Consider the following 15,969-nt stretch of genomic DNA (forward strand, 5'->3'; position numbering starts at 1 on the left):
CTAATTTTTATAAAGATTTTGTGTGGGGGGAATGATTGAAACAAACAACTGTTTTAAGAATTGAAGCTTTTGCCTTTTTCATTGGCTACATGTGACTCTCCATTGGACCTCAGAGTTTTGCCTTTCTCAAACTGGTTCACAAGTCATCCTTTTTGTCTCCTTTCTCTCAGCTGCCTAGAAATACAGCTGAAAACTTGTAGTAGATTCAGGTTGTTATATTCTGAGTACATCCAAGTGAGATAGCTCTATAGCATTTGACTTTTATATATCAGTGCAAATGCTACAAGGACACTGTCCTAATTGCTTTTAACTAAAGACTTACAAGTAATGTTATATTTAGACAAGACCGAGGATAAGAAATATTCACAGCACCAGTACTTAAAGAAGAATGTACTTTTCTTGATGTTTATAATGCTGGTAAAGAAGCACCTCTTATCCTTGCAGTAACTAACTTCTCATAATTGAAGAAAAGCAAAACCTATATTATGACTTATTTTTGTAGACTCTTGGGTCAATCTCACAGAAGGGTTAGTAATGTGTCTATGAAACTGTAGACAGCTATATCAGTCAATTATAACCTTGACATAGAGACACACATGGGAAAAAATATAGAGTACAGAGGTCTTAAAAATGGCAAATACCTATGCTAAGCTAAATTAGACAAAGACAAATATCATATGATTTTACTCAGATGAGGAATTTGAGATACAAAACAGATAAACATAAGGGAAGGGAAGCAAAAATAATATAAGAGCAGGGAAGGAGACAAAAACATAAGCGACTCAAATATAGGGAACAGAGGTTGTGGGGGAGGGGGATGGGCTAAATGGGTAAGGGGCATTAAGGAATCTACTCCTGAAACCATTGTTGCACTATATGCTAACTAACTTGGATATAAATTAAAAAAGAAATTATTAAAAAAATGGCAAATACCAATATTGCAACATTAGTATTTAAGACGAGGTGTCACAATAACTTGGTAACACTGTGACTTGTTTCCAAAAATGTTCAATGTATTTGTGTTTAAGGGGCTATACAATTGGAGAAGACAAATGTAGAATTAACCCTATTTTGTACAATGAATTGACCAATGATAACTTTTATATTATTTATCAATAAATTCCTCCAAATTATAAATTATGAAACAGAAAATGTTGTTTCTCTATAATCTAATTCAGAGATAGAGCTTCCATATATTTTATGTTATATTATTATCAAACAGGCAATCTTACTGCCAATATCAACCTACTCAACTAATAGAAATTATTATTAAATGGAAGGATTATGAAGTGGATTAGCCACAGCAATAATCTGGAAAGAGGTGGTCTGGTGACAAGAGGAATAGGAATGGTAATGGAGCAAAGGGATTGCCTTGGTGAGATGTTGTAGAAGTTGAATGGACAGAATTTAGCCACTGATATTTAAGAACTGTGAGAAGTCTGAGATTTTATCCTACTTGCAAGCTAACAAGGTAGTCTCCCACAGTTTTACAGATACTGGCCAAAAACACAAGAGTTCTGGGTCAGAGGTAAATGTCTTTTTTACCTATAACAACAGTAGTAGCCAAAGTATCATCATTTTCTTGAGTTGATTCTCTAAGTCCTAATTCCTACAGGGAACTTCAGGTGACACCTACAGTCAGTGAATCGCATTTACAGAGGAGGAATCCAGGGTCTAGGAACCTGAATCTTTTCTAGTAGGCAGTGAACATGTCTTTCCTTTGCTCCAGAATGGGACATTATCTCTAACCAAGGCTATAAACACACTCACCCTTTGCTTTAGACAAAGAGACTATCTTTATCTTCCAAGGCTGTTCACTTTACAAAAATCCTTGAAATACAGTCTCCAACAGAAGGCAGCTAGTGCCTCGCTTTCAAAATGTACAAAAATGTGAGGCTCTTAAGCTCCCACATTACCTGAAAGCACAGATGATGCAAGAAAAGGGATAAAAACAAGTTTTGAGTTTGACTAGGAAGATGGGGACCATTAGTAGTTGTAACAGAGAAAAAGAGGACAAAGTAAATTTTAATGCCAGTCATTTTGTATTATATTGACGCTGAGGTGCCTCCATAAATATATGTTGAAAATAGATGAGAGTTGAGGCTTTGGAAATATAGGTATATTTTGAATACTCCACAGAGGTCATCAGAGCTCACAAAACTAAAAGAAAAAGAGACAAGCGAAAGAAAACATTACAGTATCACATGAAGAAACTTCTTAGCTGGAAGGCAAGGCAGGAAAAAGAGGTAAAAGCAAAGGCAGACAGGAAACAGTATTTTAGAAGCTAAGTGAAAATAGTTTTACTGACAGATTGGTACTGTCACTGGCGGTTTCAAAAACTGAAAAAAGAAAATAAGAGAAGAACACAGGTACACTTTTAGTACTAAGTATTTTATGCAATGGAGATGCATATATGTTTATTAAATATTTAGGTTTGTTAAATAATCCAGAAAAGTTGAAGAAGTCAGATTTCAGGGAACAAGATTTCAGAAGAACAGATTTCAGTGGGAGGCCAGGATGGTAGACAAAACTGAGAAGTTATGAGTAGAGAAAGTTGTTGGGACAATTAATTTTTAGGGTAATGGGATTTGCAATGACTACTAGTCTTTTGCGTTTTGTTTTTTGTTTCGTTGCTTTGTTTTTATTTTAAAGAAACAGAGAGGGGCATCTGAGTGGCTCAGTTGGTTAAGCATCTGACTTCAGCTTAGGTCATGATCTCACTGTCTGTGAGTTCGAGCCCCACATCAGGCTCTGTGCTGGCAGCTCAGAGCCTGGAGTCTGCTTCAGATTCTGTGTCTCTCTCTCTGTCTGCCCCTCACCCACTCGCACTCTATCTCTCTCTCTCAAAAATAATGACAACAAAAGAAATGGAGAGATTTTAATGATTTCAATAGGGATAGAGTTTCACAACAGGGTTTGTTGGTAACATAAAAATCTCAAAAGAGAGAGAAAAGGATGGAGTCAAGAACACAAGGATGTTTACTTTGGAAGAGGCAGGACATATGTCTGCACATATATTTCTTAATGGAAACAAGAGAACCCAAAGGAGCCTGAAACATATGGTCTCTATTTTTACAAAAAGATAGGTAATGAGATTATAAACATGAAGGATCTAAGGGTGACAAAGGCAGGGGAAGCAGCTTATGTTTATTGGATGATCTCATGGTTAATCATCTCATTTTATTGATGATAAACATGAATATCAAAGATTGCATGTTTGCCTAAAGTCACAAAGATGCTTAACAGTAAAACTGACCTCAAAAGCATCATCTTATGCTAAAGATATGTTTTTAATTGCTATGGTGGTGTTGTGGTCTTAAATAGAAAAATTTTATAATGGATTCTGAAAAATAAAATATCAATTAGAAAGAAAGAAACAGCTGCTGAGAAGTAATGAGTGCCAAGTGGAATCTGGGTATCATTATTTTTTCGTTGAACCAACCAGCACAATATCCTGATTTTTCTTTAGCAGGCAAAGGATTTAGTCTAACTTTTGAACTATGCACATGGATTGAGTTCACTGTCAACTGTTTTACAGCAATAATAGGATTTAATAGATGAAAAACCACCACAGCATTCTACTGCCAGTTTCTTGTCATAGAGTGACTTTCTGGACCCATAGCTAGTTTCTAAACAAATCATTTGAATGGCCCAACTTGTTACATTAACTAAAAGCCAAGTCTAAAGCATAGATATATAGATAGACATACGTATGTACACACACTATATTTATATACCAAACCACTTTCTATTCACCCAAATTCCTAAATCATACAACATTTTTTAATAATTCCAAGCATTTGCAAACAAGAAAAAAGGCTACTTTGGCATAAAATTGACATGTGCAAAAGAGACTATCCATAATACATTTTAAAATGAGAAGAAATGATGGGGCGCCTGGGTGGCGCAGTCGGTTGAGCGTCCAACTTCAGCCAGGTCACGATCTCGCGGTCCGTGAGTTCGAGCCCCGCGTCAGGCTCTGGGCTGATGGCTCGGAGCCTGGAGCCTGTTTCCCATTCTGTGTCTCCCTCTCTCTCTGCCCCTCCCCCGTTCATGCTCTGTCTCTCTCTGTCCCAAAAATAAATAAAAAAAAAAAAAAAAAAATGAGAAGAAATGAAATTTGATTTTTAAGATTAAAAACAATTCAATATAAATCTATATTTAATTATTCTGAATGACTATTGTATTTGTTTTGCACATTCCTATACAAACTTTTATTGCTTAATTTACCTTCATTTAAAAAAAGTTAACATTATTCATTTTCTGAGAGACAGAGAGAGACAGAGAGAGAGAGAGAGAGAGAGCATGAGTGAGAAGGGAGATACAGAATGTGAAGCAGGCTCCAGGCTCTGAGCTGTCAGCACAGAGCCCGACGCGGGGCTTTAACTCACGAACCGTGAGATCGTGACCTGAGCCGAAGTAGGATGCTTATCCGACTGAGCCACCCATTTTATATTCCTCTTCTAATTTTAATATCTCTGGAATTTAAGTCTGGGGAACTATTTAATCTTCTCTTGCCCTAACTTTTCCAGTGTTCTGGCATTCTTTTTTTTTCTTTTTGTTGGCACCCCGACAAGCCAATCATTTTAAACTTCTGTATCATTATCATAGCATAATTGTTATTGAGTATAATATACCTATCTCTTCACAAGAAAGTTTTTAAAATCTCTGTGTAAATAGATAGACGTGGTTCCATCAATTCCTCTCCGCCTGGGACGGGGTATTTAGGCACATCAAAGGAATACAGAGTTCCTTGAAGCAAGTATGAAAACCACAGTGATCAACTAGATACATACTTCATCAAAAGAAACATACAAACATTACTTCAGGAAAAAGGGCAGCATGATACAATAGGGTATCAGTAGTTTAGAAACTTGAAGCTTCTTTCAAGGTATAAATTATAATTTAACAGATTAGATAATCTGTATTTCATCTGCATACCTATAAAACAAGACTTTCAGGGGCGCCTGGGTGGCGCAGTCGGTTAAGCGTCCGACTTCAGCCAGGTCACCATCTCGCGGTCCGTGAGTTCGAGCCCCGCGTCGGGCTCTGGGCTGATGGCGCAGAGCCGGGAGCCTGTTTCTGATTCTGTGTCTCCCTCTCTCTCTGCCCCTCCCCCGTTCATGCTCTGTCTGTCTCTGTCCCAAAAATAAATAAACGTTGAAAAAAAAAATTAAAACAAGACTTTCAAACACATACACACATCAGTTACAGGTAGGTGTTATACAATATGTATACAGTGAGTGTCTAGATGTGAATTATTAGACTTTCGGTTTTATTATCTTCACAGTATAGCACAATATGTATTGATGAATAAGTAAATCAATAAACAAGATTAACATGGGTTAGTTTTAATCATATTTAGAACAGAAATCACTTCCATAAAACATGTAAAGATGGACCTGTAAGCATATTACCCCTAAATCTCTGTAACTGATGTCCCAATTTCACTATTAGCTATTCATCCTTGGGGTTAAAGACTGCTCTCTCGTCTGGTCCTCTCTTTAAATGTCACAGCTATTTCTGGCAGGTAAGACAACTGCCTTGGTTAGTGTGAACACACACCACTGTGGAGTGCAAGGCACCTGAGAGAAAAGGCTGCTAAAATAGGGAAATAACTCGGGGGGTGGGGGGAAAGGAAGATGGGAAACTGAAAATATAACATCTATGCATTTTTCAACTTAAATCTCATTGACATGCCAGTCATTTTTAAAAGAATATAAGGTATTTAGAAAATGTAGTGTTGCCTCTGGCTATACTTAATACTGGGGCCACTTAATGCAAAGCAGTGTCCTTGCCTGTCTCCCAAAGGACAATTCAGAATTGAGAGCTCAATCTCCAAGGATGGTTTATATACTCTGTATCTTGAGGCACACCAAGCAGAGAGTTTATCATTTTCAGAAAGCATGCCATTATTCAAGTTAGAGAGAGGGCTGATAAAAGACCTTTTAAAGATTTAGAAAGATCACAAAGGCCAGCTGGCTTTTCACAAAAAACAAAGTACTTTTATGCAGTTTCTGACTGAATTTATGAAGTCCAGAAACTCACCCAAAGGCTTAATTTTTTTTTTATTTAATTGCAATGGGGGGGGGAACAATATTATTTGGACTATCAATTGTGAAATTAAGCAAAAGGGAAGTTTTGCTAATGGGTGGTTTAATATTCATGAATGTGATGGTTCAGCATTTTTTCCAATGTTTCCCACAGCAAGAACACTAATTAATGATCATGTACACAAATGGAACATATCATTTCCTGGTACTTTTTTTTTTCCCTTGCCAAGAGTTAATACTTCTTATTTTGAATATGTTTTATTATTCCACTCCACGTTTCCCTATTCCTACCGGAGCATTACTTGATTTTCTTTCCACTACATCTTCTTATCCTCACTATTGGTTTTTTTAAAGACTGGTTCACTATACTGAAATCCTCCAACTGTGAACTGAGCACTGTCTTTCTTTCCTGATCCATCTGATATCAGGCTGACTTTATGAAGCATAAGCATCAACATGAAAGAAAAGACTTTTTTAAGTTTTTATTTATTTTTGAGAGAGAGAGAGAGACTGAGTGTGAGCAGGGGAGGGACAGAGAGAGACACACAGAATCTGAAGCAGGCTACGGGCTCTGAGCTGTCAGCACAGAGCCCAACACAGGGCTCAAACTCACGAACCGTGAGATCATGACCTGAGCCAAAGTCGGATGCTTTACTGACCGAGCCACCCAGGCGCCCCAAAATAAAAGATTTTTAAAACAAATGCCTGAATCAAATGAGAGGTCAAATTTGGCATAGTGTTTTGTGTCTTGAAAATCTTCCTGCTGTAATTATCTGAAGCCCTTGGCTAGATAATTATTAAGGGACTCTTGCAATTGTCCCTTTTCTCCACATAGATCACCACATTAATTAAGAGAGGATCACTGAAGACAGGTTGCTGTTCTGCATCTTTAAGTATTTTTAGTTCTTCATTTTCAGAAGAGAAAAAAATACATTAAGAAAAAGATTGCTTCTCAGCCAAATTTTCTGATATACAGATATTCTCAAAAAGATCTCCGGAATGTGCTTTAATCTTATTTCTGCAATTTTTTAAAGGAGATCATTATGAATTTCGCACACATTTTATAGCCTGTAATGTACTTATCTAATCAGATTTCAACTGAGCTAGTAAAGAAATATGAATCAGGTGCTTGTTGTGATGAAGATGCTAAAGTTATACTTAGACTAGATCACCACCGTAAGATGTGAAAACTTAGCGAAACAAGAAGCAAACTGATAATTCATTAGCGTGAGAGTGGTACAACATTACTTTTGGGGATGGGGGGGGGCTTCCCAGGTTAATGTAATGATCAGAGAACCTGGCTCTTGGTTACAGGAATGTCAACCAAAGTTGACCCATGGATATTTGGAAGATATCTTATTACATTGTGCTGTGTTAAAATAAAAACGCAAATAAAAGCAAGCAAACTGAGTGATAAGAACTTCGGTTTCCTCACCAATTTCCTTAGTTACCTATTTCTAAGGCCAGTTCTCATGCCCACCAGAAGAGAAGGTATCTAAGAAGAGTGACCTAAAGTCTTCATCATTACCATATCCTTAGATTCTAGAATAATAAATGCACCTAGTAAAAACAATCATTGAATAACTATACCTCTTCTATAAAATTTTCCATGATATCCTCTGTCAGAGCTAATCTCCCTTTGCTATGTGCCATGCTAAATGCTTTCCCCATGGATCTAGTTCAGCATAAACTGTCATAAGATTATTGGTGTAGGTGATGTCCTCTAGGAGGTTTTAAGTTCCTAAGAGCAGGGATAAAATCATATTCATCTTTATCTTCTATAGTTCTTTGCCTAGCAAATAATGCCAAGAAAAAAATTAAAAATGAATAAATATATATAAAGACACCAGTGGAGAAAACAGAAAACCAAGAGTTATTAAAAAATAAACTGAATTAAATTGTGTAAAATAGCAATCCCTTGGTGATTTATAGCAGAAATTAGGATTCAGATCCAAATAAAAATAGATACTAATGCCCCATAATATGATTTGTTGTATCATACATACAAATATATATTTTTGATATTAAATGTTTATGCCAAATTTAAATTTTTAAATTTATTTTCCTTTTATGTATAAGCAGTTATGCTACATTAAAGCCAATATGCATGCCCATCACCTGAGGTACTCATTATAAATGCAGATTTCTAAGCTTTGATGGTTAACTACTAAATCAGAATTTTGGGGGCTAACCAATAAGAATCTGAATTTTAAAAATAAGCTCTTAGGATGATTTGTTAGGATTAAAAGTGACTCTGTTTTTTACCTGCTATTGCAAAATTTATATTCATTGGCTATTAAATTTCCTTTCTCTGAGAAAAAAATTTTTCTCTGGGGAAAATTAAAATGTAATCAGCTTTTCTGAGAGATTACACTTCTACAAAAACCTTGATCCCAGTGACTATATCATCCAAGGCAGTGAAGTGGCCTCTAGTCCTTAGCCCCAATTTCCTTGCAGAAGTCTCCCAAAACCATTACAGATGGTCCATTCTGGATAAAAAAGGAATGCATTAATTATAAAGCATTTAACAATGGAAAAAAAAAAGTGGTTTTTCAAAATTACAAAAAATGAATGACTATAAATAATGCTTAAAGTTAAAGTACCTTGATTATAGAATGAAACTATAGGCCAGGTGATAATGGTAGCTAATGCTTTTTTGACAATTTACTACTTGTTATTCATCGGGCTATTTCCCATAATCTTAGGATGTAGGTACTAAGATGAGGTCCACTCTACAAACATAACTAATTTACCCCAATTCAATCCACTTATAGGAAATGGAACCAAGCATGTGAGCTCTGGAAGCCATGCTCTCCAGTACCAGGCCACATTGCCTTTCAAAGAACACCTGGATATGTGTGGGTGTACCTTTAGGGATACATGCATACCAGCATGCTACTTGTGTTTAATCTGTCTACCAGTGTTTACATTAATGAGTGGAATTCCAGGCAAATGAGAAAATATTTGTATCTTCTAAACCATCAAAATTTTAGTGGGATTCATTAATAGTCTGTATCCCTTTCAGCGGTACCTTTAAAATTTAACAGGTGAGGACCTTTCTATGAATCAAACGCAAGTACAAGAGACATTGAAGAAGAAACACTTTCCCCATTTAACGTCCACTCAAAAATCTCTAGTTTCTCCTGAAGATGACTTTTAAGTCTTGCCACATTTCCCAGAAACTGCTACCTTCTGACTTCTTTAAAGAATTTAGAAAAAGAAAACAAACTGAATACAAGGTAAGTAATTATTATAATAATGTTTCATTCTCCCTTCTTTCTCGACCACACCATCTGCTATAAAATCAATTAATAACAGTCTCTAAGCATCACTTATTTAGTTAATATACAGATACACAAACAAATGTGTAAGTACACATACATACCATAAACTAGAATGCCTTTTTGGAGGTGTTTAGGAGCCTATGGGATGTCTTTATTGTTTAAAAATTTCATAGCACTTATGCTCATGAGGAAATTTAAAGCTGGGGAACAAAGAAAAAGGATTACTATAGATTTTTAAAATATTTTTAAACAGCTTACCAACGATTAAATTATCTAAGAGGCGAGAGCTGTTAGACTTTGCAATTAACTATTTGATTGGAGCCCAAACACTTTGAAGTTTTATGTTAAATTGCAGACTTTCATTCAGTAGAACACATAATTCCAAAGGTTCATTGACAAGTAAAATATCAACCAGTTTTGCATCTATTAGCCAATTCATTTTAGAATTTCTTTGACTCACTGTTTCTGTGAATCTTTATTCCTCAATTTCTCCTTTGAACCAATCTTACCGGCTTCCTGGCTCTTTTATTAATTAGTTGAATAAAATCTTTGACTTGTATTCATGCTACTTTTGTCTGAAAGACATTTTTTACTGTTGAAACTATAATACAGTATAGAAAAACCATTTTCTATATTCACCTGAAGCATTGTTGAATTATTTTTTCCTCTTTTAGTTTTGATATTCTATATAATTTTAGATTACCTAAAACCTCAGAAAATGTTTTATTTATAATCTCCCCAAGTAATATAATTTGTTACCTGAATTCAATAAGTAGAATTCTTTGGAAACTTTCACACTGAAAAGTAAATATATACAAAGGTATGAACTATTTTCTAGATATCTAAGTTCTCCTCAATATAATACACTTAGTAGGAACTCAGCAAGAACATTAGATGGATTTTTAAAAACATACATCCCATGGGGTGTTTCTATAAATTACTTTTTAAATATATTTTCTCTTTCATTTCGCTTTCCATTTGGAATGTATTATGTGCTTTGGTGTTTTCAGAGAAAGCATGCATCTATCCTATCCCAAGCATCTTTTCTGAAGAGCACAGGTAAAATATGCCAAAATATGAACAAGAACAATGGCAACCTATCCAATCAAGTGGGCTCAGAAGGACAAAAGCCAGAGTATCTAAAGCAATGAAGGATTCTGACCACTGGGGAAGCCCCTGGGAAGTGGCTGCTCCATTTCCTTTTCCAAAAGCTTTTTATATAGAACATCAGTCTGCTTTCCTATAAAGATGAGGTCAACTCCCTTGACAGCGGCCCCTCCTCCCCACTCCCCCATCTCTAGTCTACATACACACCCACAGAGATTAATTAACACTTGCTCCAGGAAGAACCACAGACAATAGCATCCGATATGGGAATAGTCCTTTGTGAATAAGTATAAAACTTACAAAGGAGGAGGGAGATATTCTAAGAGAAAAGCATTGGACTTTATTGCTTAAAGCCAAAGAAATTTGTATTTGTGATAAAAGTATGAAAAACATACATTTAAAAAAAATGTTTAAATGTTTATTTTTGAGACAGAGACATGGAGAGAGAGAGTGGAAGAGGGGCAGAGAAAGAGAGAGAGAGAGAGAGAGAGGGAGACACAGAATCTGAAGCAGGCTCCAGGGTCCGAGCTGTCAGCACAGAGCCTGATGTGGGGCTCAAACCCACAAACCATGAGATCATGACCTGAGTTGAAGTCAGATGCTTGACTGACTGAGCCACCCAGATGCCCCAAACATACATTTTTTTTGGAAAAAAAAAAGTACACAACAATGAAATTTTGCACTGATAATCTACTGTTTTTGTGCCAATTTGGGTCTATTTCTTAAGAGGCTTATGTAAAATGAACAACAGTAGCTAAAACATTACTATTATGCCATGTGGTCAAGATCTGAGAACCTTCAATAAATGGAGAGTTGTGATGCCACAGACAGATATACTTCTAAAGGCACAAAGAGAATGGTAGTCCTTTTCACTATGATATAAAGCATTTTATATGATACGGTTATAAGTATAGTTTGTTTTTTTCAAAATATAATACAGTCAGATTTTTTTAATAACTTAAACTCAAGATTCCTTGTGTTTTGAAGAAATTTATGAAAACATGTTCACATTTATATGAAAAGATTTTTACATTGTGAAAATGGGTATGTAAGCATTTTACATCCAAAAATATCACCACGGTTTTGTTGTTCCTTTTTTTAAAAAAAACTTGTTTTCATACATTTTTGGTTTTATATCATAAATGACATAAATTGGGCAATGTTAATACCCTTTGTAGAAATTTTAAATGCCTTCCCACCAGTCTATACATAAATCCTTTTTACTATAACTTATACAACCTGTGGTCGTTTTTTATCTATAGCCTCTGTCCCTTTCTCTCTCAAAGCTTGTAGCTAGTCTGGCCCCTTTCATGCCATTAAAACGACCAGATTCTCCCCTTCTCAAGGCCTTCACATGTCCTGCCTTCTGTCTCGCATTTCCATCACCCCACCCCAAAATTTCATATTCTCTTTCTCTCTCTCATCACATAGTCAGCCCCTTTTCATTCTTTCCATCTCAATTTAAATGTGACCTTCCTGTATGAAGTTTCCATAAACTGGATTGTCTGAATCCAAATGGCTAATAGGCTCCTATTTTCATTATTGCTCAAAGTATCTATTTTATGATGCTTTGTTCAAAAAAAATGATAAAAGGGAGGTAGTCTCAGGAGGATAAAAGTGCTGGTATAGAGGTGCAAAAGTGTAAATAGTAGTCTGTTAGTCTGTTCGCCAGCTTGGTTCTAGGGAGCTTAAGGAGGAAGAGAGAGAGAACCACAGCAAATGCTGAAGGCACCGTTTTGATTGAGGGCACAGGAAGCAAGGTCACTGGCCAGGGTGGCAGTGGAAGGATTCCTCCCTTAGTAACTTGGGGGCAGCAGATTTCAGCAAGCAAAGCAAAGCAGATAAGAGTGAGCAGACTTGTTCTCAAGCACAGGTGAGATACCCTTGGAGATTCCAGTACATCAGTGGGGAGCCAGAGGGGAGGCTCAGGCCCTGCAGATGGAGTTCTGCAATGGAGGGGAATCGTGTCTATCCTCAGGCTGTCAGATTTGAAGTTACTTGGGTTAAGTAAGTGACGCCTGGGATAGTAACAGCCAGCGATTATCAGCAGTTGCAGATCTGTTTCTATACTAAAGCAGATAAAAGCATCCAGGAATTATCAAAAGCCACAAATCAATCCCAGTGTCTTGACATGCACCCACACAGCACTTTTCCCTTTCCTCACAGCTACTTAATGGATACTGGCAAGCCATCAAACAGACAAACAAAGAAGTGAGGATAAATGATGCTTTCCAAATTTAAGGTGAGTCATCAGTCAGGCTGTTGGTATCTCAGGGAATTTAGCCTGTTTTCTAAGTAGCTTTATTTTAGCACAGCCATAAATCTAGCTGTAATTAGTCACTAAGTCCAATGACTCAATACATTTAAGCATTTCATTTGATTCTCAACCATGAAAAATTGCAACTGATTTGACAATACTGATATGCTCTCACTGGCATGCATATGCTTCTGTCAGCACAACATGTGCTACCAGTATCTTTTTCTCTCTTGTGATATTGATGAACTATCATGAACCATCTTCTATCTCTCCTACTTCCCTATGGATCTAGTAGGATGCATCGGAGAGGAAAGTGATGATGGTAGAGTTTATGGCCATGGCTAGATTCCACCCCTCCCCCACCACAGATGAAACAAATAAGTTTATGTGGAAACTGAACAGAGCATGGAAATTTTTTGGTTTTTTTTAGGGTTAGCTACTTGAAATATTACCTTAGTTAATGAAGTAATTCTACATTCTGTAACTGATAAAGATTATTTTTAACTAAGCTATAATGGGCAAATTGCTTTTCTCATCACTAGAATTACCATTTTAAACAAAGAAGTAAACATTTCCTTTTCAATCTCGAAGCAAGTTAAACTATATGATACTTTATATTAAATCACATGTAACATGTTTTAAAAGTAATAGTAAATGTTTGCAAACCTTTTAAAAACTGTATTTGATACCTTGTGGATATTCTTGCACATGTTCCAAGATTTTCATTTCTCCAAGGATTTTTATTCACCCACAGAATCAAAATATCAAGGCTTAATAAGGTTTCATCAAATGCTAATGAAACATCTAAGTTTTTTTTTTTTATTAATTAACTTGTAAAGGACATAATAATGACATTCAAAGGAGGAGGCATCATCTGTGGAATGTTCCATTTGCAGATTTCAAGAAAACTATTAAAACATTTATAGCACTGAGGCTCAGATGGGTTCGTGTGCTCACTTGTGTGGCCATGTTGTATAACAGTGGGGGGTTTAAAGTGATAAAGTTCAGCCATCCACTTCGTCTCCAATTGGGGCTCAGGCAACTGTCCTCTATTGTTTGATAAAATTTTTTTTTAAATGCACTGTTTGTAGACCCACATTTTTTTTTAATTTTTTTTTCAACGTTTACTTATTTTTGGGACAGAGAGAGACAGAGCATGAACGGGGGAGGGGCAGAGAGAGAGGGAGACACAGAATCGGAAACAGGCTCCAGGCTCCGAGCCATCAGCCCAGAGCCTGACGCGGGGCTCGAACTCACGGACCGTGAGATCCTAACCTGGCTGAAGTCGGACGCTTAACTGCGCCACCCAGGCGCCTCTGTAGACCCACATTTAAAAACATTGAGTAGAACTAAAAAGTCACATATTTTGACAGTAAAAAGTGTATCTTTTAGAAATATACAAATGTAAAGTAAATTATTGGAAGATTTTAAAGGTTCGTTCTAAACATAATTATCATAAAATGCAAATATAACTCAGAATATATTCGTTATTATATTTTTGTTCCATCAGCTCCACTAATGAAGGCAAATATGTGAATTCTTTGTATACAAAAAACCCCAAACAAACAAATAAAAAAAACTTCCACAAAGTATAGCCTATATGACCACTGGGTAAGACTCTTTATGATTATTAGCATGGGAAAAGTATAAACACTTAGATACCTTTCATAACTTTAAATTAGTAAATATATTTAACAAATGAGAAATCTTATTTAACCAACAGTTTGGGATCTTCATTACATGTATAGCCCCAAAACATGCAATGTTAATGTGTCCTGAAAATAACAGCTTTAAAAGAATTTCAGCTTAAATATTCTCCTACATTGCTTTGTGAAACTTAAGACAAAATTTAGTCTTTCAGAATTCCTAACAAAAGGGGATGGAAAAGAAGTGGTTAGAGAAAGTTGAAAGATGACCTTTGTCATATATTCCTTACATTGTAGAAGAGTAAATGGTGGTTTTCTAGGGAGCCTGCGAAATTGCTAAAATTAAATGTTTGGGCATAAATGTGGAATGCAGAGTTATATTCTTCAATAATTTCAAAAGCAATTTAAAAGACATTTTAAAAAATCATCCAAGTCTAAATAAATGTTATAGGAATCCTAGACTTATAAGAATAATACATTTTAAAAGGCCTAGATAATATACAATATAAAAATAAGTGTTTATAAATAAGGCATTTATTTTCATTTTAAGTACAGTTGTCTAGGCTTTTAAAAATCCTTCTCTCTTTAACTGGTTTTATTTTGATATTCAGCAAATGGATGAGCAGCAAAAAATAAAGTGGAATAGTTGGAAAAGGCCATAAAATTCAGCATCTGATAATGTAAACAGTAATAATAGGAGATAGAAATTTTATTAGTTATTTGGGCTTATAAACAGCCTAATGTTCTAATAGTAAACATACGGTTTATTTAACTAATTGCAGCTGTCATTCTTAGAGGCGATTAGCACCTGAAAATAGTGAATTACACCCAAATAAAGGGTGAGTTTGTATAGATATTGGTCCTTATTGCTAGCCATTTATTCAATAATAGCTTTTAGGCACCAGTTACAAAGATAGCCAGAAATATAAATTCTGTGTATATAAAAAGAGAACCAGCCATTTAATAAAATCAGGTATACAATGCCCCCCAAAATATTTTTTATCTGGAGGCTAAGGCAATCTGGACTGGACAAATGTATTTCTTGTTGGAACCGTCTCAGTCTATAGTTTCAAACACCTCCCACACATTTACACTGGAAGTTTTGTTTATTACCTCTTTTCACCCCTAGTGTTGTAAGCACAGTATGTACACTTGCAGAAGTATCTCTACACGAGACGTTTTTGATGGAATGAGAAAGATTAAAATATAGATGTTTATTTCAGAGATGCTGAAATGAAATATAAACATTCTGTGACTATAAGGAATATGTGCATAATGCAATGTATGAGGAAAGAACAAGGATATCTTTAAAAACAATAGGTATGTGTTTTGAGAGGTTGGAATTCACTGTTCTAGGTCACTTTTTAAGGTGTGCTTGACTCACTGACAGCTTTGGCATGAAATCACCTTTAAAACAATCTCTGTTTGAATGCAATGAATCCTGATATGGATTTTTTTGGAGCTGACCATGTTACCTATTCTAGGCCAACTACTTACAGCAGGAAAAGATTTGAAATTTGGGTGTTAGGGGGGTTGCTATGGATAGTTACTCTGAACAGTTCAGTTAAAAATTGAATTTGTCAGTTCTATTATTAAATATTATAAAGCATGAGATAAAAACA

General features: G+C 35.7%; 1 protein-coding gene and 1 long non-coding RNA gene across 4 annotated transcripts in view; both read right to left on the reverse strand.

The window, feature by feature from the left end:
- Positions 1-15,969, reverse strand: part of SNCA (synuclein alpha) — a 155,396-nt gene that overhangs the window by 40,530 nt on the left and 98,897 nt on the right. The gene's annotated exons all lie outside the window — the stretch shown is intronic.
- Positions 4,031-10,138, reverse strand: LOC124520377 (uncharacterized). Its single transcript, XR_006964312.1, has 3 exons — positions 10,097-10,138; positions 9,439-9,537; positions 4,031-4,068 (listed from the first exon to the last, which is right to left on the reverse strand). It is a non-coding gene; the product is annotated as an uncharacterized LOC124520377 (long non-coding RNA).

Source organism: Lynx rufus, unplaced genomic scaffold (genome assembly GCF_022079265.1).
Source record: "Lynx rufus isolate CCGP_SWC_20201006 ecotype Redwood Valley unplaced genomic scaffold, mLynRuf1.p SCAF_3, whole genome shotgun sequence".
In the NCBI taxonomy this organism is placed as follows: domain Eukaryota; kingdom Metazoa; phylum Chordata; class Mammalia; order Carnivora; family Felidae; genus Lynx; species Lynx rufus.